General features: G+C 36.7%; 1 protein-coding gene across 2 annotated transcripts in view; it reads left to right on the top strand.

Moving 5' to 3' along the window:
- LOC311090571 (rho guanine nucleotide exchange factor TIAM1-like) overlaps nt 1-26499 on the top strand; it is an 88017-nt gene that overhangs the window by 12896 nt on the left and 48622 nt on the right. The window contains exon 1 of one of the 2 annotated variants that reach the window (XM_084125918.1): nt 10521-10585. The exons of the other annotated variant lie outside the window; for it this stretch is intronic. The gene's annotated coding sequence lies outside the window, so the exon portion shown is untranslated. Of the gene's footprint in view, nt 1-10520; nt 10586-26499 lie in introns of those variants that run through there. 2 annotated transcript variants of the gene reach the window in all.

The following is a 26499-nucleotide window of genomic DNA, read 5'->3' as shown; positions in this document are numbered from 1 at the left end:
GATTCTTTGATTAATAGAAAGTTCAAAAGAACAGCATTTATTTGAAAAGTAAATATCTTTAACATGAAACATTAAAATGTCTTCTTTACTGTCACTTTTGGGGAATTTTATTTAATGCATCTTTGCTGAATAGAAGTATTATACCCGATTACACGATTTTAGCCTGATTTTGGCACGATCCATTTGACATAGGTTGTCGTGGGGATTCGTAAATGACAATAGACGTCGGGACGCAAGAATCGATCGTTTGATCTCGTATAATCAGTCATAGTTTACGACAACCGAAGCCGCATCTGTGATGCTTCACAACGTCGCGACAGAAAGGCTAGCATGCTTATTTTATTTTGGTCTTCCACGACAGTTTCCGTCACATCTGTGACACTGACCAATAGCAGCACAGCTTTCAAACATGTTGAAACGAAAGAGAGATGATAGTGTAGGTGCAATGAGGAAAGATTCATGGAGCTTTGGCAGTATTCCTGCCGTTATGATGTTTCCTCGAGGGATTATGACACAGTGGAAAAAAGATAAACAATAGCAGAAGTGTTTTTAGCAACTGCTGAGTCGGCTACTTTTATTTTTACTACTGGCTAAAAATAAAAAACTATATTTTACCTCAAGTTCTCTTTGGAGGATTTCATACTGTCCTCTTCGTGCAATCTAGGACTGTGTCCACTTTAAGGTTTTCTTTCTTTTTAGGGCTTTTCTGATGGTAAGACATCCAGTGCAAAACACACAGCTTCAGTAGCCATTGTTTGTTTACACTTTGTTCAGTCGACAGTTCCGCCTTCTCGATGACATCACACACCTCGTTAAAGGCGGCACGTGGAGTGGTGTGGAGCAATGTGGAGTGTGACTTTTTTTATCAATGACATGACAATAATTTAGGAGTCAAAATCGCATAATCTGACTATCGTAACAGACACAAATATTGTGTAGTCTGAACCTGGAATTAATTTCATAAAATTTTCCCCAGCTTTTGAATGGTTGCTTTAGAATAAATCACCACATTTAGAAATGCATTTTGAAATGCTTATATTTTCCACAGATCCTCTGCCGTACCTTCATGGACCCGGCTATATTATGGTTGACTATTGACTACAGGTACTTTTAACGTTCTCTTACTTTTTTTCTTTTTTTTTACCAGTTTTAAATAGACAGATGTAGCAGAAAGTGATAAGAAATGTTTGGGAAAAGTCACAGGCTGGACTCGAACCTGCGCCATGTGCACTATGTTTAACTGCTGCGCCACAGCTCAAACTGTTCATTAATAATTAACCATTGCTATTATTCATAGCCAGAGTTAGGGTTTGCTAAGTGTTGTGCACTTTCCACACCAATTATTTAACAGGCATTAATAGCTGTGTTTCCATCCACCTATTTTTATGCATATTTTAAGATATCACATAAAAAATGCTGGATGGAAAGATGCACACTTCTAAAAAAATGTGCATAAAAACGTATGCGTTTAATTGAGCCGGATCCTTTTTTCATCCAATATAAAGTACACGTGCATAAACTACGATGGGAACGCATGTACCGAATAAATCCCTCGATGCGCAACAAAGGACTTTTCCCCAGCAGTGGATGTGATTGGATCAGTCGCATCACAGCATCTCAAATGTTGGTTTGATCATTCTGAAACGCCTGAGCCAAAGTCTCTCATCAGAATGATTTGGTTTAATTCCCTCCCAGAAACGTCTCACATGACTGTGTTCCCAAACATCAGCATCCGAACACAAGATAACATGACAGCGTTGATTGCGTTTCATCCAAGCGTTTTGAGATGCGAGACAGTTGTGATGTGAGGAAAAGAGCCACAGTTTCTTCCCCAATTGCAAGAACAATTCTGATATTGTGCACCAATTTTCAAGGAAGCGATGATATTGTTCTCTTAAACCCATGGGATGGGAACGCTGCTTTGCTCCCAAATGTTTTATGTGATATTCCAGTACTGTTCACAAGTTAAATTTGCAAAATTGAATGGAAACATATAGCTTATGATTAAAATATTGGTAACACTTTACAATAAGGTTCCTTTATTAAACATTAGTAAATGTATTAACTAACATGAACTAACAATGAGCAATACATTTACTACTGTTTTTGTTAATCTTTGTTAATGTTAGTTAATGAAAATAAAGCTGTTCATTGTTTGTTCATGTTAGTTCACAGTGCATTACCTAATGTTAACAAGATTTTAATAAAGTATTAGTAAATGTTGAAATTAACATTAACAAAGATGAACAAATGCTGTATAAGTGCAGTTCATTATTAGTTAATGTTAACTAATGAACCTTATTGTAAAGTGTTACCAAAATATTTTAAAAAATGTGCCTTCATAGAATGGCGCCATGAACTTATCACAGGATTACTTGATAAGACGAGACATATCAATCATAAAAACCAAAGAAACACTTGCGGTCACATGAGAGCTGCAGTATTTCTCATCTGTCATGTTTTACAATCAGACAAAAATGTGATTCCCAAGTCTCATCATGTTTCTGTGTACCTTTATGTAAAGCCAGGCTATTGTTTTCAGTGTTATGAATATGTATTGCCTTCGAGCGCGATTCAAAAGAGCTGTGAGCAAATTTGGAGTGTGTTTCCTTGCAGCTGGCGTGTCGACGATTTCAAATGAAAATCCCAGTTAGGCTGCTAGCTTTAGCGTTCGGCTTATAAGCCTCTCTCTTGGGTCATTGTTGAAATGTTGTGGATTCGTGAACAGCAGACGCTGAAGAACGGGTTGAGATGTAAAACAGCTTCTCTGTGGGAACAGTGATGTTTGTTGTGTCTCTGACGGGAACGCTTCATTGAATTCCTCTGTGGCGGACTTCAGAAAGGCTAATGCAAACATGACAGTCGGGGAGGGTGAAGTCCCTGAGCGTAATTGAAAGCGCCACGTGTCGTCTCAGTTTGAAGGAGGACGTCGTGTCCTTTTTTATCGTGGTTTGCTGATATTAGGAGTGATTAGCTGATCTGGTTGGTTTGTTAAGGTCTAGCAATCATATGAAAGAGCATTTAGCGTAATGGTGCTCAGTTTCATACTATATGTGACCCTGGAACACAAAACCAGTCACGAGTCGCACGGGTATATTTGTATGTGTTACAAATCGCCTGCCCGACGTCCCGGGGCTATTGTGTTTTCAAGTCGGGCTACCAAAATGCATAACCGGCCTGCCCGACGGGCTATCTGAAATAGTGTTCGCTTCAGTCTTGTTATAATCAGATTCAGGCGTCTTCATCTTCAATCCGCAGCGGCGCCAAGCAGAGCACATGTCAGAAACAGCAGACAGGGTGTGTGTGTGTTGTGTTCACCTGAGTCTCATTGGTCTGTCAATGTCAGAATATTTGAGATGACCAATCAAATCAAAGTAGGCGGGCTTTATGAACACAGAATCTGCTGAGCGCGAATTTGAGCAGAGCGACTGACGCTTCAGTTTACGGTCAAGTGCGAGATAAGATGTAAGTAGCTAAACTAAACATTTCATATTTGACAGCTTTTTTAGGTCATAAATGTGAAACTAATGACAAAAATAATCAGACAAACGAATATACTTTTGTCGAATTTCGCCATTTTGAACTGAAAATAGGCCTATGTAACGTGACTAATAATTAGTTTACTGTCATTGTGTGGGGACATTAGCATTAACAAAGCCGTTTTCATGTTAGGCACAAGATTAATAATGAATGTGTACATGTTGAGAATTAATATACAATTTGTAGCCTTCAGTAAATTAAAAAAGTTCAGCTTTAGGAGGGGAAGAGACAGGGCAAGATGAGGAGACTGAGAGAAGAAGAAAGAGTGATGTATAAGAAGTGAGAGCAAGTATTGACACATAATCTACTGCCCGCTGACATGGTTTTAAAGCTATTTCTTATCCTTTTTTGGCATTCAAACGTCTTGAAATGGATATCAGATAAATAAACAATTTGAACCCCCTAATAACCTTAAATGTAGGACCTCTTTGATTATAAAGCCCTGTATTAGGAATAAGATCAATAATGAATGTGTACATACTGTGAATGAATTTAATAAACTTAGTTAGGCTACCTAGCTGTCTTAGTAGCTTTCAGTAAATGAACGCATCTGAGAAAATGATTCATAAATCAATCTATCAGTTGATCCTACAGTATATGTTTACTTCACTGACAGACAAAAATGAAAAGCCTATATCAGTCAAAGCTCAGCTTTAGGAGGGGAAGAGACCGAGCAAGAGAATAACAAAGAGAAAAAGAGTGTGATGGAGATGAGGAGATAAAAATAATCAGCTGCCCACTTATATGGTTTTAAAGCTATTGTTATCCAATTTTTTTGGCCTTCAAAACATCTTAAAATGCACATATGTAGATCAGAGAAATCAAAATTTTCTCGGGGGTGCCCTGTGTTTTGTATTTTGAAGTTTTTGATTCATTGTTTTGACTCCTAACCAATTTTCTACATTAAAAATTGTCTTTTTATCTGGTCTAGTAAAATTCATTTTGGGGCTACCAAAATCTGAAAATTTTGCGAGCCCTGAGCCAACAATACATGGTATGGGTCAAAATGATAGATTTTTCTTTTATGTCAAAAATCATTAGGATATTAAGTAAAGATCATGTTCCATGAAGATATTTTGTACATTTTATACCGTAAATATATAAAACATTTATTTTTGTGAGTGAATGCAGCACTATCGCTAACATAAATGGACAACTTTAAAGCCGATTTTCTCAATGTTTCGATTTTTTTGCACCCTCAGATTTTCAAATAGTTGTATCTCGCCAAATATTCTCCTATCATAACAAACCATACATCAATGGAAAGCTTTTTTATTCAGCTTTCTTATTATGTTTAAATCATATTTTCAAAAAATTGACCCATGTGACTGGTTTTGTGGTCCAGGGTCACATATTGTTAACATTTAATTTCACATTCAAATTTCTGTGTAAGACATTCATAAAAATATTTTTACATTTTTTATTATATTACATATTTAAGCATAATCAAACAATTGATTTACCATAAAATGGTTCTACGAACAATTCACACAGAAATTTGTTCATGCATGAGGCCTGTAGGGGGTGATAGAGATACTTTCAGATCTTTTTGCCACTAAACAGCATTTGCGCAAGAAGGTACCTCACGAAACTAATTTGTGACCCTGGATCACAAAACCAGTCACAAGTCACACGAGTATATTTGTGGTAGCCAAAAATACATTGTATGGGTCAAAATTATCGATTTTTCTTTAATGTCAAAGATCATTATAGTCCAGTCATTTTAAGCCAAAATGGGGGTCAACCTTGAACAAATTGCAACAGAAGCAAACTCAACTGATTCTGTATCCTCAATATGTCCTGAGTAAGGAAAACAAATCCCTGAAGAATCCCATTAGGGGAAAGTTTCGAAAAAGACCCAAATATAGCCTATATATACGCCTATTCATTACACTCTAAAAAATGCTGGGTTGTGTTAACCCAATGTTGGGTCAAATATGGACTAACCCAACGTTGGGTTAAAAATTCAATTTAAAAATGGACAAACCCAGCCGTTGGTTTACATTTTTAATGTAACCAATGCAATTTGTCCATTTTTAAATTGCATTTTTGTCCATTTTTGATTTTGTCCAAAATGCAATTTGTCCATTTTTAAATTGCATTTTTTAACCCAACATTGGGTTAGTCCATATTTGACCCAAAATTGGGTTAACACAACCCAGCAGTTTTTATTTTTCTTACATGAATAGGTTACATAAATTTTAACCTTTAGATATCACCATGAAAATTACTGAGTTGATTACTTACATCAAGACAAACAAAAAATGTATTACAAGTTTTTTGAAATTGTTTGTTAACATGGACAAACAGTGCATAATCTAATTACGTATGTGCTAATTTGCATAAATACCACAACATTTGCATAAATACCACACACAGATCTTAACATTGGGTATAGCGAGGTGAAAATGTCTTGTTGAATCGTGTTGACACATAACAGTAAAATACTTAATGTTAAGGTCTGAATGGAACCCATTTAGGCTACCCATGAGCATTAATACATAGAGGCAGGAAGAATACTTTAAACCAGCCTTTATTAATTATTATTGCAGAGATGGGGTTTGGGGCTGGGTCCGTGGGACTGTTTCTGGGGGACGAGTCTGAGGGAAGAACAGGAGACAATGGTAAGGAGAATGCAGAAGACAAAAGGTTGGCAAAATAAAAAGTGAATCTCCAGAAACAGTCCCACGGACCCAAACCCCATCTCTGCAATAATAATTAATATAAGGTAGTGTAATGATCTACAACAAAATAAAAGCAAGCTCTGGTGATAACTAAGCACATATTTACATATGACTAGAATACTAATTTCTTGCTTGAAAATGACATTAAAAGTGGAAAAAGTTGGTCGTACATTTACACAAAAACTGACCACCAATTGCAGCTTTCAGACGCCATACTTATTATCTAGCTCAACTGTCACAGAATGAAACGCACGGGATTGTGGGAAATCAAAGGCAGCGAAGGATACATCTGTGTTGCCTTCGAATATCCATCAGATGAAGGCATCTTAGCTAACATTGGATTCGGGCGTGTCTTGATGCCCTCATACCTTTGAATTCATTCTCCGAAGGCAGGATTTCATTACTTTTGGACGCAGTTATTGTTATTCAGCTTGCTAACTAACAAAGTGACAGTTTAGCTTTCTTATCTCATAGAGAAAACCCGCTAGTAGTTTAGCATTAGCGTTAGCATTACTGTAAAACAAACTAAAATATAAGTGAAAATAAATAATTTAGGAACGCTGAATCCAACCTTCGCTTGTTGAGTCTTTGTTTTTCAACAATGACTGTTAAACTGTACATTATTGCACATGATCCTATGTCTAATATGCTGATTTGCTGCTCAAGAAACATTTCTGATTATTATCAGTGCTGAAAACAGTTGTGCTGCTTCATATTTTTGTGGATACCATCTTAAAAATGTTCAGGATTCTTCGAGAAATAGAAAGTTCATTGGTACAGCATTTATTTGAAATAGGCTAGGATTTTTTGTAACATTATAAATGTTTTTATTGCCACTTCTGATCAACTTTATGCATCCTTGCTGAATTAAAAACATGACTTTTTTTTTTTTTTTTTGTATTTCTATGTATTTTTTTTTTTTTTAATTATTATTTAACCTTTATTTATCCAGGTAAATTGTTTGAGAACCATTTCTCATTTACAAACATGACCTGGCCGAGACCTGACCTGTATGAAATATTGGTTTCCCAAATGAGCGGTTAGTTATAAAGTGTCATGGGTGTCAATCATTAATATCAGAAATATTTGACTGCAGAATGCCATGATTGACCAATCGGATTCAAGTATTCCAAGGAGATGTTGTTTATCACTGTTTTTTTTTTGGTTATGTAAATTGTGTCAAATAGTGTGTTATTTATGGCTCAAGCATGCTAATCAATCACTTTCATTTTTTGATATGACAGAATCATTAAGCAGAATATCTCCTTCAGCAATGGGACTTTCTGTCCGTCACACATGGAATTGGGGTCACAGAGGTCAGCTCCAATTCTGATACTATAAAATGATTATTTCACATATATCCCAACATTACTATATTAAAATGGCTTGAGGATCTGAAGTATCATGAATACATATCTCCTTAATAGTGGATCACTGAATCCCATATTGAACCATTTGAAGCAGAATATGAGAGGATGCCGCTGATATTGTATCATGCGGTCGGTCTGTGGGTTCACCCGAACACTGTTCCTGTTCTCCTGTCACGTCATGTCTGTCTCGATCTTCAGAAAAACAACACTGACTCGTCTCGTTGAAGCTGATGTGTGTTTTCTGCTCGTTGAACATCGAAAAACATACATTCATGATACCATGTGAAACACAATATTTGGAAATGTAGGGTAGGGCTTTTTCATCAGGATTTGATTTGATCGTGAAAAGTGTGCCGTGATTATTATTGTTTCATTTTTGTTTGCAACTGCAAGTTGTTTGAAAGGTTAAAGTCGTTGACAGTTAGGTGAAAGTTATTTTTTTATTTATTTTAAAATATTACATTTTAAAAAATGTAAACTATATATTAGTATTAGTATTTTTTTTTATTTAATATTGATTGTTTTTTATTATTTTTTGTTAATTCGGATTTTTAAATGTTTTTAAATTTTTAAATATTTAAAATTTTTAAATGTTTGTTTTTAATTAATTATGGAATTAAAACTTACATTCATTTTCATTTAATATTAATTATGGAATTATTATTTTTTTATTTGTTTTTATTTTTTAATAGTTATAATATTTTATAATTTTAAATTTAATTTTATATTATTTAATAAATAAATTTAATATTATTTAGTAAATAAATCATGCCAACATCCTTACAAAACCTTTTTAGGGCCAGAGAAACCAGAAACATTTTTTCCCCCACAAAATCAATAGAAAAAATATTAAATTATGTTTTGCATGACAAAATGGAACCTATTCATAGATGTATTGCATTGTGACATTATTTTAATGAAAGTTAAGCACATATTTCTCCTGTGTTCTCATTACCATAATGCATAAAGCAAAAATGATATATTAGTATTTTTATTTATTTAATGTTTTAAGATTTTTTAATGTTTGTTTTTAACTAACTATACAATTAAAACTTTTACATTTATTTTCATTTAGTATTAATTATGCTGTTATAATTTTTTACATATAATTTGTACACGATGGTTAATATTTATAATTTTTTTATTTAATATTAATTAGTAAACAAGTTACATTAAGGATGCAAAAGACAATATTTCTTTCTTCCTTCCTTCTTGCTCCTCCTTGTTTCTCTCTCTCTCTCTCTCTCTCGCTCTGTGTTTTATTTGGGAGCAAGTATCCAGCTGTGGAGTTTGTCCAGATTAGGGGTCATAACCTTGGCTGGCGTTGTTAGTCACTTGATATGCCGTCAGACTAACCGCAATGTTGTGCTTCTTATTTTAGTCAGTTTAATCACAATTGTCTAGACGGGCTGTTGCGCTTCTGAGCTGCTGTGCACAGTCCAGTTCATCTGTGTGAGACGCTCTGTCGCAGGGTTATATCAGTCTCTGCACCGTCTCAATCTGCCCCGGGCGTCTGCGCTGCTGTGTATGCAAAGCAGATCGCAGATCACATGATCAGTTCTCCCAAACACTGTCCCAGAATACCTACACAAGGTAGGTGTGTGCGTGCGTCCGTGTGTGTGTGTGTTGAAAATGAATTGGGCTAGGGTCGTCATCATTGACGTCTGTGTCTCTCTCCTCCTACAGCTCTGGTGCTATGACAACAACTCTGCTGCCTTCCCACCAATCACACCTCTATCTTCACAGACATAAGCATGCTGTTCTGTCCAAATATTTAAGAGTTAACCTCTTCTGTTGGGAATTGTTGTGGCATATAATAGATGATTTCTGTGGATGCCAACACTGAGATGTAACGGGGTCATGAGGGGTGAATATTGCAAAACATTTTTTAGGGCCAGACACATCTCTGGATCATATTTTTGCCACAAAATCAAAAGAAAAAAATACTAAATTATATTTTTGCATGATGAAATGGAACCTTTTTATAGATTTATTGCATTGTGACAGTATTGTAATGACAGTTAAGCACATAATTCCCCCGTGTTCTCATTACCGTAATGTAGTACAAATATAATTCTCATGACTTTGTGAAAGCAAAAAGTATGTATTATTTTAAATATTTATGCATCATGGTAGAATTTGTTGCATTTATTGAATATATAAAATAATGCTGATTAAAATAATAAAAAAATCAGTGCATTATCTATTGACGATAACAGAAATTACAGAAAAATCCTCAGAAATAAAATGTCCAAGACTTATGTTAGTAATGAGAATATGAAGATGTTTAATTGTCATAAAAATAATATTACAATGAAAATATCATCATGCTTCTAAAGTAAGTATTATATTTCATTTCATTTTTTTAAATTTTTTTTTTAGATTTTGTGATTAAATGCATCCTAGACGTGATTTGTTTTTTTAATTTTTTGGGTGTGGGATGCACTTTATTTTGCAGACTTTGTTGGCAGAAGTTGGCAGAAGTTGCCTGTAGGTGGGCGGAGCTCTGTGGTAAAGTTGTGAGAAGTGGGCGGAGCTCGGTGGTAAAGGTGTGAGAAGTGGGCGGAGCTCTGTGGTAAAGGTGTGAGAAGTGGGCGGGGTCTGTTTCTGTGAGAGGCGGGTTTGAATTCTTGTGTAAATTCGATGCTCTCCGCAGGGTCATACCAGAGCCGTTCAGACAGACCAAAAGGAGCAGAACCACACACATTCCTGCTCCCAATCTCACAGTGATCCCGAGGCAGACGGATAGGGGGAAGGGGAAGGAGTTAAAGGGAGTGTGGGAGAGGGGAGGAGAAGATTGGTGAGAGAAGGGTGGGGGGGATCGTTGAACGGACACAGACCCCCATCACAAGCTGTTTCAGTTCCCGTCCACTCACGTGGGAGTCAGTCTGTTGTGGACTTCGAGACGGAATGTTTAATACGGCGCTGCAGGAAACAGGAGATTTTAGAAAGGACGTGTGTCATTGGGTCACAGGATCGCCCCCTGGGAAGGTAAGACGTCTGAGCGCTTGTCGAGGTGTGGCGGTGGGTTTTTAGGTTTGTGTGATGCTTTTCAGAGCAGCTTCAGAGAGTCTCGATGTCTGTCGAGAGGCAGAGAAAGCAGATGAAAAGGATTTCCCACATCTGAACAGCGCTGTCTGCACGTCTGACTCTGTTTGGCTTGCTCTGTCTGAACACTCAAAGAAGCTTATTGACATGGTAAACACGGGTTTGCATCAGAAAAACGTTAATAACCATTACATGTTTACATGTTGGGGGTTGTATACTGTCTGAACACGTGTCTTGTTGACTTTTGTAGATGTGCAAAGGATATTCCCCTTTGTATAAGTTTAGACTTGTTCTTCTCTGGGTTTCACGTTGCTGGTATATCCCTAGTCAAATTATTCCTGTTGGAATTTCAGGCATAATTTCTTGTAGCCAATCCTTAAAAATAAGAATTGCATAAGAGATAAAGCTAAACTCATTATCAATATTAGGGATTTTTTTTGTTGTAAGGTTTTAAATTGATGATTTATCTTTTTTAATGAATTTGTAGTGTTTTTTTCAAAGTGCAAAATATTTCATATGAAATATGTTTAAAATTCCTTATCCAGTAATTGGGAATAACTGTTGAGTCCTGTTGGATAATCTGTAGTCTTTATCAGAACTCTACTGGTATTTTATTGGAATAATGTCTTTCTATTTGAGTTAAAAGAAAGTTACAGGAGTTTTAAACCCTTGAAAGATGTGTGTTAAATTTCTTGTGATGCTCCACATGGACATTTGATCCCATCGGAAACCTTAGTATAAATATATAGTCCTATTATAAACTTAAGATCTACTTGTTGTGTTGGACTTCCCATTAGGATCCAGATCATGGCTGACATTGCAGTTGGATTAGTTTGACTATGTGTTACATATGGATCGAAACTCTAAAATAGGTTTTATTTTAGCACTGGTAAAGTTTTTATAATGCTGTTTTTCCAATTGCCCAAATCTAAACTGTTGCATATCAATAGACATACCCTGAAAGAACAGAGATTATTTAAAAGATTGTTATTGTCTTCCACCTGTGGCCTTAAATGCTAATTGAGCTGGTAGTTAATGACAGAAGATCAACACGCAAACGCAGTCTTTCCGCCGGTGTCAGACGCCGTAAATAGACCGTGTGTGTGTCGTTACAATGACAAAGCTCCGGCGCTGCTGCTATTGTGTGGCCGTGTGAGGAAGATGATGAATTGCAAATGTGCGAGTCGGTCAGAGTCAAGGAGAATCCCCTCTGAGCGTGTCCTGGTGTGAAGGACTTTAGACCGGGCTGAATTCATTCTCTGAGCCCCTGTGAATGGCCTGAGAAAAGGAAAGGCAGAAAGACAGGAGGAATCTCTCATCTGCCGGTATACAGATGGAAATGAATCTGGCAGGACAGGAGGTCAGCGTTGGTGGATCCAGCTGGGAAGCCTTGCATCATGCATATGGAGAGGGAGTTCATGGGAATATTATAAAACACTTAAAAGCTAGTTTGAGTCCGAAGCAAGGCTGGATATTAACAGGGCCAATGTGGCCAAAATGCATTTGATTTTTAACAGGTGGAGGCGAAAAGGAACTTTTAGCCAATTATTATTAATATAGAAGAGAGTTGTCACATTTTTTAACTCTAGTTCCTATTTTTTGAAAGTCACGTTCTGCACTCTTTGAAGAAAAAGTTCCATATAGAACTTTAAAGAGCTTCATATATAGAACTTTTTAGGGTTTTTATGGATTTAGTTTTACTTAATTTAGTTTAATTCATTTTTTAATTTTGATTGCATTGTTTGGCAACACTTTACAATAAGGTTCATTAGTTAACATGAGTTAACTTCATTAGTTAGCATGAACTAATAATGAACTGCACTTATACAGCATTTATTAATCTTTGTTAATGTTATTTCAACATTTACTAATATTTTATTAAAATCTTGTTAACATTAGTTAATGCACTTTGAACTAACATGAACAAACAACGAACAGCTTTATTTTTATTGACTAGCATTAACAAAAATGAACAAATACAGTAACAAATGCATTGTTCATGGGTAGTTCATGTTAGTTGATTAACTAATATTAACTAATGAACCTTATTGTAAAGTGTTACCCATTGTTTTAATGAAACAGCTCATATTATGCAATTATTTAAGACATTTCTCCTTATATAGGACCTTTTTGGCAAAAAAAGGGTTCTTTAACATTGAGTCAAGAACCTACACTCTAAAACAATGCTGGGTTGTTTGAACCCATGTTTGGGTCAAATATGACAAACCCAACCATTGTTTAACCCAATTTGGGATATCGAACCAACTGATACCTGTTCATGTTTTGTTAATGAATTGATTCACTTGAAGTATTTTACATAGATCATCAGAACATTGTGAGCTGTTATCAGAGGTGGGCACAAATGCATCAAAAACTATTTTGTTACAAACTACAAATACTGGCTCATGAAATGTAACAAAATAAAATACAAAATACTGATGTGAAAAATGTATTTAAATAAAATACAAGTAATTAGTATTTTGAAAATACAAAAATACTCCCACAATAATCTTAAAAGGTTAGTTCACCCAAAAATGAAAATTCTGTCAGTAAGTACTCACCCTCGTGTTGTTACACCCCCGTAAGACCTTCGTTCATCTTCGGAACACAAATTAAGATATTTTTGATGAAATCTGAGAGCTGGATCACTCCTCCATAGGAGGATAACCACTTTATTCCACTTTTCATTTCCTTCTCTCTGGGCCTCGAGTTAGTTCATGTAGTGTAATAGCGCAGCGCGTCTGTGTTGTACGTCACACGCGTCACACACATGACCAGTGTCGGCCAATAGTGAGCCTACGTGTGACGTACAACACAGACGCGCTGCGAAGTTATACTACGTGAAAAAACTCTAGGCCCAGAGAGAAGGAAATGAAAAGTGGAATAAAGTCATTATTTTGGGGGGGTTTTGCGCACAAAAAGTATTCTCGTCGCTTTATAAACTTAAGATTGAGCCACTTGGACTATATTAACGATCTCTTTAATGCATTTTCTGGGCCAGCAAGTTATAATGTCTATAGAAGCCTATGGAGAAGTGATCCAGCTCTCAGATTTCATCAAAAATATCTTAATTTGTGTTCCGAAGATGAGGGTGAGTAATTACTGACAGAATTTTCATTTTTGGGTGAACTAACCCTTTAATACCGTTTTTAAGAGGAGCAGCGCCACTTCTCCTGTGTTCAAAACTCATTCGCTTCTTGGAGAGAGCCCGGTCTACAGGGTGTCACGTGATTTTCGTGCATCTAACCTGGACATTGCCATTGCCAACATCAGACCGAAAATATGGCAAAATCATTTACTATGGTGATAAGCATATGGTGATTTTTCTTAAGTATTTAAGTATTTGAAATACTCTAAATACACTCCCTCAAAATATTTTGTTACAAACTACATTTTATTTTTTCCACACCTGCAAAATACAAATGACAAAATACACTAAAGTAATTAAATACGTATTTAAAATACATTTAATTGAAATACTGCCCATGTCTGGCTGTTATTTGGTCAGACAGGAAATATGCCTTTCGAAATCTAAAAAATACTTCATCAAAATCAGTTTCTGGGGCGAATACTCCTGAATTAAAGCAGAAGTATTTGACCTAATGCCAGCTTTGAGGAACTAATACCTTGTTTTTACCGGAGTGCAGTTCTATGTCCATAATCTCCAGCAATCTAGTCAACAAAGGTTTAGTTGTTATTTAGTTGCGCACAAGTAGAGATCTACACAGGTTTAATTCCAACCCAAGGTTTTTCTTCCCTTGAAAGTAAATTGATTGAAACCGTTTCCTTCTTTACTCGAGGGACACACTGACTTTGATAATTAAAAATGAGGCTAGGGCGTGATTTTCATAAATACAGCTCACTTTCATTGTGCTTTGATGTGGTCATTGCCGCTGGGTTGCGTTTCCTGTACTCAGGGTTGTTCATTAACTCTCCTGGATTGGTTTTGGGGGATACAGGGATTCAGACCATCGTAAGCATGAGATAGTATCTCATCCTGCACTTATGCATTGTTTTGCAAACAGATCCTTCAGAGTTTTATGACTTACAGGCCGTAGCAGGAATGTTTCCTCGTCAACAGGATTGAGTGATGTGTGATTGTATGGCGAGTGATAGTAGTATTTAGACATGGGGAATCCCTTTTATCTGCGCAAGTCTCAACTTTCATGTCAAGACGCTCGTTCTAGTTCTCTTCCATGATCTAGTTAGCTGCTTTTTGGGCAGCATCCTAATCTAAAGCAAACCTGGCAAGTGAACGATTTTAAACACATGTTGCACAAAGAGAGACTTGACTACAATTTATTCAAATGGAGATTAATATTTTTTATTTTTTTTATATATATATATATATATATATATATATATATATATATATTATGCTTAAGAATTACTTCTTTTTTTTTACAGAAAATGCATTTATTATTTTTATAAATAGCCTATACTTTTGTATTTCTATTAAAATTAGAAATTAGAAAATGTATTAGTACATAAAATGTATTCATAATTTGTTATAACACTTTATTCCAATAGTTTATTTTTATTATTTATCATTTTATTTAATGTTTTAACATGTATTGTTTGTTTTATGAATAGCTAATTGAAATTAATTCATTAGTCCATTTTTAAAACTATTCACTATACACATTTTCCAATAGTGTTAATTATTTTATTATTTATAATTTAATTTAAAATATTTTATATATAAATGATTTTTTTATTATAAATAGAAATATAAAATTAATTAATTAGTCACTGTTTTTCTAGCTACACTAGAGAGTTGATTACTTAATTATTCTTTTTTTAATAATTTTATTTATTTTTTATATTTGCGTTAATAAATGTATTATTTTTGCTATAAATACAAATGTGAAATGAATTTCACAATTTTCCACTAGTTTACAACACTAGAGACTTTATTGTTTATATTTTTAATATGTGCATATTTATTAATTCACTTTTATTGTAATAAAGAAATATGAAATTCATTTATTATTGAACTTTTCTATCAATACTTTATAGCACAGAATGAAATCATTATTTATAGATGGTTTTTTTTGTGCACTGGATTATGAGATTGCCTTCTCCACAAAGTATGCATATGATGATCTGGCTATATCTCTCATTTTGATGGTGCACTTATGATGCTTTAAAGATATGGTTTCCTGTTGCTCTTAATGTGGCCTGTAATTCAGTTTACCCAGAATGCATCAAATACACCATTCATACCTGTTCCGCCCTGCGTTTTGATGAGTGATTTAATAGAAGGGTTATTATCCCTGGGGTTGAAGGCAGCTGTTTTAAAGTGGTCGTCTATGAGGTCTAACCCCAGGACAGGTGGTTTAGGTAGACAGGCCTGTACACACACACACACGGTTAGTTCGTTCTTGATCTTCCCGTTCGGAGAGAGAAACAGGGAGCGTCATTGTGCTGGAGTCGGGTGGAAATGAAAGGCCTGTGATCGGAGCGAGGAAACTCATTTCAACGCAGCTTTGTGTAGTCATGTGTGTCTGAATCCTGTCTGGTTACGCTCGGCTGCACGCGCAGGAGGGGAGACCCCTGGGTTCCACACAGGGAAAAACTGAGATAATGCGAAGGAGAGATTTTCTGGAAACTGGATTTTGTTAATCTGTTCTCGGCGTATCACACAGGGGCTCAGGTAATCACAGGAACACATGTCGTCGCGCGTCATTCCCAAACTGTTCCTCTCAGCTGGAAAAGTTTGTCCTCGATTCGTCCTTGAAATGTGTTTGAGAAAGTTTTGTTGGTGTGGATTTAGTGTGTTGGATTTCTGTATACGTGTGCTAATCCTTCGTAGGAAAATTAGAAAGATCAAAACCAAAAATGTCTGTAAACACAATCGATCATGTTTTTTAATGTTTCTTAAATGCACTGCACATTGCAAACATTGTTTTCTGAGAAGCCTTGTTTTCCTGTTGTGCCGCCTTGTTTAAGCTCGACACGTTCAGTTTGGTGTGAACCAATGCAGACGTGCGCGTGTCACGCGCTCCAGAGGTGTTTACACTTCACACGCGCGCCAGAAACAACAGGTGACAGTGCAGAAGACATCATCTGAACAGACGGAGACAGCAGTGACGGCTCGTGCACTGAAGTTTGCATTTGTAAATGATATTACTTTTTCCAGGCACATATATATATAGATGGATACATATTGAATTAAAGGGTAACTCTCGGCAAAATGCAACCTAGGGTCTTTTTGTTAATCTACCCGAGGCAAACTTTCGTTTAAAAGCATAATTAGAGTGGAAACGCCACTTTTAAGATTGACCGTATTTTCATCTTTGGTCAAATTGCCTTTTGAATGGGAGTGCTTGGGGCACGACTATGATAGCATCAAAACACTCTATTTTTAAAACACTAAGAAGGCTCAAAAATAGTTGATCTCCGTAACAGGGAGGAGAGTAAAGATGGAAAGCTCCTAAAGCTTAGTTCCATATAAATTCATAGATAATTTGTTGTTTTGTCGTTAGTGAAAATCAATATTGACCTTGTATTTGAAAAAGGATCCTCATATAAGAAGCAATACTAAAATTCAGAGTCAGTTCATTAGCATTTGGAGATTGACTATTTTTGACTGACAAAATGCCGGCGGACACAGCTTCAGTGAGTTGTTCAAAATCTTTCTTTTTAGTAAACTCTGTACACAAACAATGTTCTCAATGCTGGAGTTCATGTGTAGAGCCTCTGGTGATACTTCGAGCAAAGTTTCATGTTGTGTCGAGCCTTCTTAGTGTTTTAAAAATAGCCATTTTTGATGCTATCATAGAAGTATAAGCCCCAAGCACTCCCATTCAAAAGGCAATTTGACCGAAAATGAAAATACGGTCAAACGTAAAAGTGGCGTTTCCACTCTAATTATGTTTTTAAACGAAAGTTTGCCTCGGGTAGATTAACAAAAAGACAGGTTGCATTTTGGCGAGAGTTACGCTTTAAAGTAGGTTTACTCGTGCTTATAGGTAAATTACTCCTTCTTTCTCAGTCTGCTGAAACTTTGTCTAGACTTTATCTAGTACTATCTAGTACACTCTTAAAAAAAAACATGTTTGGGTCAAATATGGACAAACCCAACCGTTGGATTAAAATTTTCAAAAATTTGACCGTTTGGTTTGTTCATATTTGACCCAAAAGTGAGTTGAAACAACCCAGCATTAGAGTGTAATTAGTTTTACTAATGTCAATATGGTCATGGTTTTGCCAAGTGTCATGGTGATAGCATTGCTGTGCCATTAGACTTATAGCAATTTAACCTTAGCACTTTCCCTCCTGTTTTTTGTTTGTTTGGTCTCTGCCCGTCAAAGACATCACAGAGGCTCATTTCATGAGTAAACATGAAGCACAGAGCCGTTTAAGCTTTTACAGTCATTATTGTTTATGCTAATAGACACAACGTGTTGTTTTCACATGCAGGTTGTCTTAAAGGTCAATCATGTGACCTCACTCTTCTTCTGTGCATGAGATGAACTTTATCTTCAGTTGTTTTCTTCTTAAAGGCACAAGTCAAAAGCGTGGACTTTAGTATGTTGGAAGGTGGATTTGTGTGCTTTACTGAATATAGAAGCAGGGTTATTATTGATAACTAAAACTAAAACAATTTATTTCAGCTAAAATATTACATTTTCATTTAGTTTAACTTGATGTATTAAAATAAAAAAATAAAAAAATAAACAAAAAAAACTGAAATTAAAGTTAAAAAAAAATATATACAGACGTTTCAAAAAGCAATAGCTAATAAAAATGACAAAATTACTAAAACTTTAAAATTAAAATGACAATAAATTTTGAAGTTTTGAAGTAGTAACATTTAAAAAACGTTTCAGAAAAAAAGTTCCATAAATAGCGTTGTTTTGAAAACCTTATTTAAAGAATAACTTTTTACGAACTTTGAACGTTTAAAATAACTTTAAACGAACGTTCTATGAATGTTACCCCGTCCACACTACTGCGTTTTAGTTTAGAAACGGAGAATTAAAACGAATACGATCTCCGTCCACACCAGCGTTTTAGCTGCGTCTTAGAATTGATCTCCGTCCACATTAAAACGACTGAAAACGCAGATCACGTGACCATTCACCAACACTGGGCATGCGCATGCCAGTGTAAACACAACTTCATTGAAAAAATTATCCCACCATGCGCTGGTTCTTCCCGGGTTAACCCAAAACCGACGCTCCATGTATGATCGGTACCGCCACTGCACACGGGAATTGTCACAGGTCGCTCGAATAATAGCTTGCCTCCGGCGCATGTAGGCAGTTAAAGCATTGTAAAATGCAGAATTTACTTGCACAACAGCTGCTAGCAAAGATATACGCCATGACTGATGACACCCAATCATAGAGCCGAGCGTGAGCCTCTACTACGTCATCGTTTCTAAAGTCCTCCGTTTTGACCCGTCCAGACTAAAACGCCCTCCGGAGATTCAAAACGAAAAACGGGTCGGCAGCGTTTCTAAACTTCTCCGTTTTGGGTCTCCGTTTTTGCCGTTTTAGTGTGGACGGGAGGTGCAAAAACGTAGCAAAAGGTCTCCGTTTTTAAACGAAAACGCAGTAGTGTGGACGGGGCCTAAGAGAACATTTGTTGAGAACTTTGAGAGACTCTTGCCTCAACGCTCTAAGAATGTTCCCTGTTGTACTTCTGACATTCTTTCCTTCAGGCTTGTTGTCGGGGGTCTCAGGTATGACACACCCCTCCTCCCATCCCCCATCCGCACAACCCTTCCACCTATTGAAGCCCGGGGGCAGGGATCATCACCAAATGTCCCTGAGGAGGTGTTAGGACATGCACGTCGTTCCCAGGCTTCAAAGCCACTAGATTAGGGCAGGATGATGCGTTTGCTTCGCCCAGAGGAACTCAGGAAATACAGGGGCGTCAAAAAGATACTGAAATATATGACCAATCAATGTGGTTATGCAGAGATTAGTGTGAAATTAGCGTCACTCTGATATAATGTTGATTGTTATTTTGCTACTGCATTTAGTTTACAGAACTCTCAGCCAATGGTGTGCGTTTGGAGTGGGACTATCTATCCCCTTGTGTTATTTTAGTATTATTTATATACTATTATAGTATTTATTTTCATATTTTAGTTTTATATAAAGGTTTGTTATTTTGTCATTTTTATTATTTTTATTTATATACTTTTTATTTTAAAATTAATTCAAAAATAAATAATAAATTAAATAAAACAAATTAATTTAATTTGAGTTTTAGTAATTGTAACTTATTTATTTAGTATGTTTTAAGTTTGCATCTAATATATATATATATATACACACAACTATGAATGGACAGTGTTTGAACTTACTGAGCCATTATTTCGTATGGTGGCACTGAAATTATGAATCTCGACTTGTATGTTTAAAACAACACGAATATCATATTATTTTTGGTAACACTTTAGTTTAGGGTCCAATTATTGCTATTAACTAGTTCCCTATTAGCATGCATATTACTAGGATATTGACTGTTTATTAGTACTTATATATTAATGCCATATTCTGCATGACAATATTCTACATCCCTTAATCCACCCAATACCTAAACCTAACAACTACCTTACGAACTATTAATAAGCAGTAATTAGGCGTTTATTGAGGCAAAAGTCATAGTTAATAGCTAGTTAATAGTGAGAATTGGACCCAAAACTAAAATGTGACCAGTTTGTTTGTACTTTTTCAGTTTGTTCATTCCGAGCAGAAGCATTACAGCCATTATTGCTAGAACAGAAAGAACTAATTTGGTTGTGTCTCAGGTTTTCTGTGTCTGGATATTGAGTCGACCTGTCACTCGAGGGGATCCTCTGAAAGACCTGTCAATCATTCATCGCACCGCAGTGACCTCCCTGCACAGTTTTGCCAGAGGCACATACTTTAAAATCATAAAATGTTCTTATATTTCTGAACCTCATTACACTGGCTGTTTGTTTTATGTTGCATTCAGTGTCTCTTTCAGGCAGATGGTAAATCTGTGCTGTTTTCATTATCGCTGCAATGCCCCTCCTGGCGTTTCTCAATTAAACCTTTCTACGGCTTCTAAACGAATTCAGCAAGTGAAACAGACACCAAAACAGCATTATAGGCTAATGAAGAATGATAGAAAATTATAGAAATGCCTAAAATTCTCCTCTTTGTGATGCAAAATAGGGAACTTGGGAAATTTGGGGTGGAAAAAAACATCAGCAGCTGAAGGCATAGAAACTTGCTTGAAGACTTGCGTGCAGTTTAATAGACATATTTGGGAGAGCTGCAACTGTGAATGTCCATTTAAACGCACACTCATACTGCTCATTCTGTTCTCCAGGTGCATTGTGGGTAATACCAGAATGGCTTGTTTTCAGACCATCTTCACGCTCTTAAAACATCTCGTAAAAGAGGATCACCCATGGAGCGTGTCACAAAAACATCACGCTTGTCCTGGCTCTTAAATAGCAGTTGTTTCTATTTCAGGGTTTTTCAGGGAGCTACAGTATACTGACTTAAAGCAATATATACTATATATAGCAAATTGCAGCTACCTAATTATTTATATCGTTAGAAAATGTAAACTATATTGCAAAACTATGTGTAAAGATGGATATATATTATATAGAACTTTATCTGCATACATACAATACACATGTAATGCAATATATACTATATAGCAAATCTCAACTGTATACTCATACTATTGTCACTATACTATACTCATACAGCATACAGTATATATTTTCTATACTAACTATATTGCCCAGCTCTAATCTACTAAATGCAACTGTAAGGCAAGATATTGAGATATTATAAACACTAACATCAGAAACATGTGAATAGCACTATACAAATAAATTTGACTTGACTTAAAAGTGCGTTCTGCATAATTTAGCAAAAAGGTCCATTGTCAAAAGCATAGTAATGCATGAAGCTCTATTGGTCTTGAGCGAATTCTGCATGAGAACGTTTTTTGCATCCCAGACAGAAACATAGGCCTTGTTTACACTGCAGGTCTTGATGCCCAATTCTGATTTGTTGCCTATATCTGATTTTTTCGACCGTCCGTTTACACGTTCTTTCAATTGTGACCCATATCCGATTCATGTGTTTACACTTGCCATAACATCTGAAATATCGCGCATGCTTAAAGGGGGTTCTTGCACAGATGGATGAACGCTAAATATGCTTGATGCTAGCGAAGTTTGCCAAACATCACCATGATTTTGAGGCGGAGGAGGACGAAAAGTGCCATCATCATTGCATCATTGCGCATATACTTCAGTTATTGTGTGCGAGAGAGATCTCAGGACTGGTGGGAGCATATTGTGGCGGGCTTTAACGCGGAGCAGTGGGTCCGAAATTTTAGGATGAGCAAGCCAACCTTTGATATGTTGTGTCAACGTTTGTCCACATTCCTGTCCTACGACGACACAACGTTTCGTCTCTTTGCAGACGCTTATCAGGGTTTCTCTCGTCATTAAACCGCGGATTCGTAGCCTAATGCCTCAGAAAATCCGATCTGCCTGTTTACATGACAGTCGCATTGGCACAAATCTGATTTATATCTGATTTATTTCCACATATGAGTGAGGCCTGATACCGATCTCGAAATATCCAAATGCATGCGTTTTTTTCCTGTTTACACGGTCATAGAACACATCCGATCTGTGTCACATATGAGCAAAAAAGCGGAATTGGGTCACATTTCACTGACAGTGTAAACGAGGCCATAGTGTCGGCCCAGATCTGGTACACGTGTTGCTGTCTGGGATAAAACTCTATATTGCGGATTCATATTTGATGGCATGAATTTTGACCCAAGCAAGAGTAAATTTGACTGCAATCCACTGGACTAGTCAGACATAGAAGATCATCTCTGGGAGTGATTCATTCAGGTTCATTTTTACGCTGTTTATCCATTTTGAATGTGGTGCTTGGAGTTGCTGTCTTCAATAATCCAGTGCGCTAGTCATTGTTGTACTTCTATAAAGTGCTGTGAATTAATTACCCAGCACGAACATCAGAAACAGGCCCTCGCTGATTCTCTTGGCAGGAAACATTCCTTCTTTTCCACCCTGCAGCTCCTGATGAATTTTAGGTTTAGTTTCCAGCTGCCTCTCAGCGTTCTCAAGCTCCCACGCCGAGAATCGCACGTCGGGTTGAGCTTTGGGGCAAAAAGTGCTGTTTCCCCCCCGTTTCTTCCCTAAAGCTGATCGCCTTGACTCTCAGTCGCAGTGGGCAGCTCTGAGACCGCTCTCCTCATGTCTCGACAGGTCACGGTATGCGTCTAATGTGTGCTCAGGGGACTCTAATAACAAAGGACGGTAAAATACACCTGTCACATTTTTTGGGAGATTTGCAGGTAAACACACGGGTTCCTGGATGGCGTGATGGAGCCCCTGGGCGTGTTTGTTTGCACACCTCTATGGATCGGGATTCGGGATGACAGGCACTCATTCCAGGATGTTTACGGCTGTCGGTTCTCTGCCTGACGTCATGACTGGTTTGATAAACAGCTCTGTCTGATGCCACACTGTGTTTTTGTCTCTGCCAGGGATCATATCTGCTGAAGCAGGCCTGAGAGAGGATGTTTCACACCGGAGCTCATCTCAATAACTGTAACTGATAAAACAAACATGCTTTGAATATGAATGAGTGTGCTAGGCTTGCATTTGAGTTTGCTGCTGTCTTCAACTTGTTTTTGGTGGCATGTTAATGAGAAGACCAGGTTAACAAGAGTTTGGAAATGCAACAAGGTCCCATTAGTGCATTAACTAATGAGGAGCAATACATTAGTTACTAATTAGTTATTAATTATTCTTTGATAATGTTTGTTAATAGAAATACAACTCTTCATTGTTAGTTCATGTTAGGCCAGGTCTATTAAATAATAACTGACAGCTTTTAATAACAAGTAAAATGGTGATAGGTTGCGAATGTTTGATATTTCTCTCCCCGGTTTGAATCAGAGAAGGACCACTGCTGTTATCTAGCTGTGTTTCTCTTCAGCATCCATCAGCTCTTCCCTGAACGGGTCATGCCCGACTGCTCCCGCTGGAGAGTGTGTGGATGTGACGTGTCCTCATGGCCTCGTGATATAGAGAGGTTATTTTCCCTGTCGAAGGAGCTTGTGTGTTTTGATTTGTGTTGGTTAAGGAACGACACGGCCATTAGTTACAGCTAAACCGGCTCACGGGATGGTTTATGTCTTTACTTAGAGGAGAGACTATGTCTATCTATCTATCTATCTATCTATCTATCTATCTATCTATCTATCTATCTATCTATCTATCTATCTATCTATCTATCTATCTATCTATCTATCTGTCTGTCTGTCTGTCTGTCTGTCTGTCTGTCTGTCTGTCTATATCTATATCTGTCTATTTATCTGTCTGTCTGTCTGTCTGTCTATCTATATATCTATCTATCTATCTATCTATCTGTCTGTCTGTCTGTCTGTCTGTCTGTCTGTCTGTCTATCTATCTATCTATCTGTCTGTCTGTCTGTCTGTCTGTCTGTCTGTCTGTCTATATCTATCTGTCTGTCTGTCTGTCTGTCTGTCTGTCTGTCTGTCTGTCTGTCTATCTATCTATCTATCTATCTATCTATCTATCTATCTATCTATCTATCTATCTATCTATCTATCTATCCATGCCCATTCATCCATCCATCACTATATCTTATTATGGATATAGAGGATTCTCTCTTTTTTAACAGGCAGTAGATTTACCATGATGGTGAAAGATCGTTTTGTAACTTTTCACATTCATGTATTAATATCAAGTATGGGTCAGATGATGTAGGCAGCTCTTTAAAGCACAGCCTGAGGCCCGTGGGCACATCGAGCTGATGTCCTGAACCCTCATGTTTTTACCCATGAGCACTTGCTCTTCGCTGCCGTAATGTGAGAATTTTGATCAAGCACTTGGGGTCGTTGCTGGCCCTGTGCTCGAGTGCTTTCTATTTTAGTGTTAACCTGATGGTTTATGCTAGCATGTGCATTACCATCAGTGAAGAGCTGGCCCTGTTTCCACAGAGACACGGGAGATTTTCCCAGTGTTTACGTTTCCGGGAGTTTTGCGCCATCGTGCAACGGGATGGAATTATTCAGAGACACTTTATGACTCGGGACAGAAAAGGTCAGCATACCAACGAGACAGAGACTGTGAGAATGGTACACAGACAGGAGACTTTTTTTTTTTACATTGCATTTTACATCTAGCAAAATATATAAACATCAATAAAATGAGATTACTTTTCTTATAATTACTTTACATGATATTAAGATTCGTTTTAAAAGAGTGTGTGTTGTATTTTATCACTCCTTTGGGATTTTTTTTTTGTTTGTTTGTTTTTTTTTTTTTTAATTGTGTTTGTCTTATAAAATGATCTAATTTAACGAATGCATTGATATCATTGCTGGAAAACAATACAAAGCATTATTTTTTGCAGTGCTACAGGCTAGCTAAAAGTGAGAGAAATGAGGAACAGATGAGACACACACGCGAATCAAATACCCGGTTTTGTTTCCGCTTTCCTCACACGTACTCCTGTCAGCTTCCCGGCTCTTTATGTGCCGAACATTAACTCTGCGTCCTAGTCCTGATGCTTTGGTTGGGTTTGCAGTTGAGTTAGTCTCTCAGCTCCGCTGCACACAGATCCCAGATCAGCTCCGGTGTGTTAGTAGGAGAGAACAGGAGAGAATCTAAAACCGCTCGAAGCGGATCCCTCTGGTTCCTGCCGTCTATAGGAAGCACAGAGACTTACTTCTTGAAACTAAAGGCCCTGATATACTCTTTTTCGTTCTTCGCTTAGGGGTAAAAAGAAGTTTGAAAACCTTTAGTGGTATAATAAAGTTAGTGAACGTTACCAACGTGCAATTCCAGTAATGTTACATTTATTTATACACTTTATACTATGTATTGCTTTAAAGCAAGCAGCTTTACAGTATTAAACACTTAAAAACAGTGTCAGTGTCACTTTCAATTAGAATTACAACTTCAGTTTCTACTGTAAAGCAGCTCTCCAGTGTGTTCCTGTTTTTACTCGCGTCTCATTCAGGTTTGGATCAACTTGAGGTAAACGATGACTGAATTTTAATTTTTGGGTGAACTATCCCTTTACTGTTGATTGGTCTTAAAGGGATATTTCAATTCTAAACGTTTACTCACCCTCATGTTGATCCAAATCTGTATGACTTTCTTTCTTCTGCACTGCACAGAATAAGCTATTTTGAATCATCTCCGAGCAGAGCTCTTGAAAGTATATATTGACCAGTGTCCAAAAATGACCAAAAACACACATCATAAAAGTGGTGCACACAGCTACTATCCTATATAAACACAAATACTACATTCTAAATCTTCTGAAATCATATGATAGCTTTGTGTTTAGAATGTTATTAACTGAAAAGTCTTGTCATCTCAAATGGAGATATGCACATTTTCAAACTTGCGAAAATCAGTTATGAAACACGAGAAAGTCAGTGGTGTTTAATTTCACTGACACTGCAAAGTTTGAAAATGCACATGTGCAAATGAGATTTGTTATATAAGCTGTCATATAACTTATAACTTTTTGTCTGGAGCTGCAATTCTACACTGACCTTGAGCTGGTGATATAACAGTTTATTTATTTATGGTTGGTTTTTGCTATGAGGGGATCCAATGAGAAAATTCTGCATGAATAGGCTTTTTACTTCAGAATATTCAGAATAATCATGAAACTAATCTCAGCGGAGTGACTTCTTTGTGTTTCTTGCGAAACTAATGCCATTGGATCAGTGTGTGTCAGGAAATTTAGTGCATGTCTCTCCTCTGCATATTAATGTCTGGGAATGTTTGTTTTTAGTGGAATAATTTTCGAGCATGCTA

The sequence above is a fragment of the Abramis brama genome, assembly GCF_963993115.1.
Source record: "Abramis brama genome assembly, chromosome: 10".
NCBI lineage: Eukaryota > Metazoa > Chordata > Actinopteri > Cypriniformes > Leuciscidae > Abramis > Abramis brama.
The sequence above is the reverse complement of the archived record's forward strand: the minus strand, read 5'-3'. Positions and strand labels throughout refer to the sequence as shown.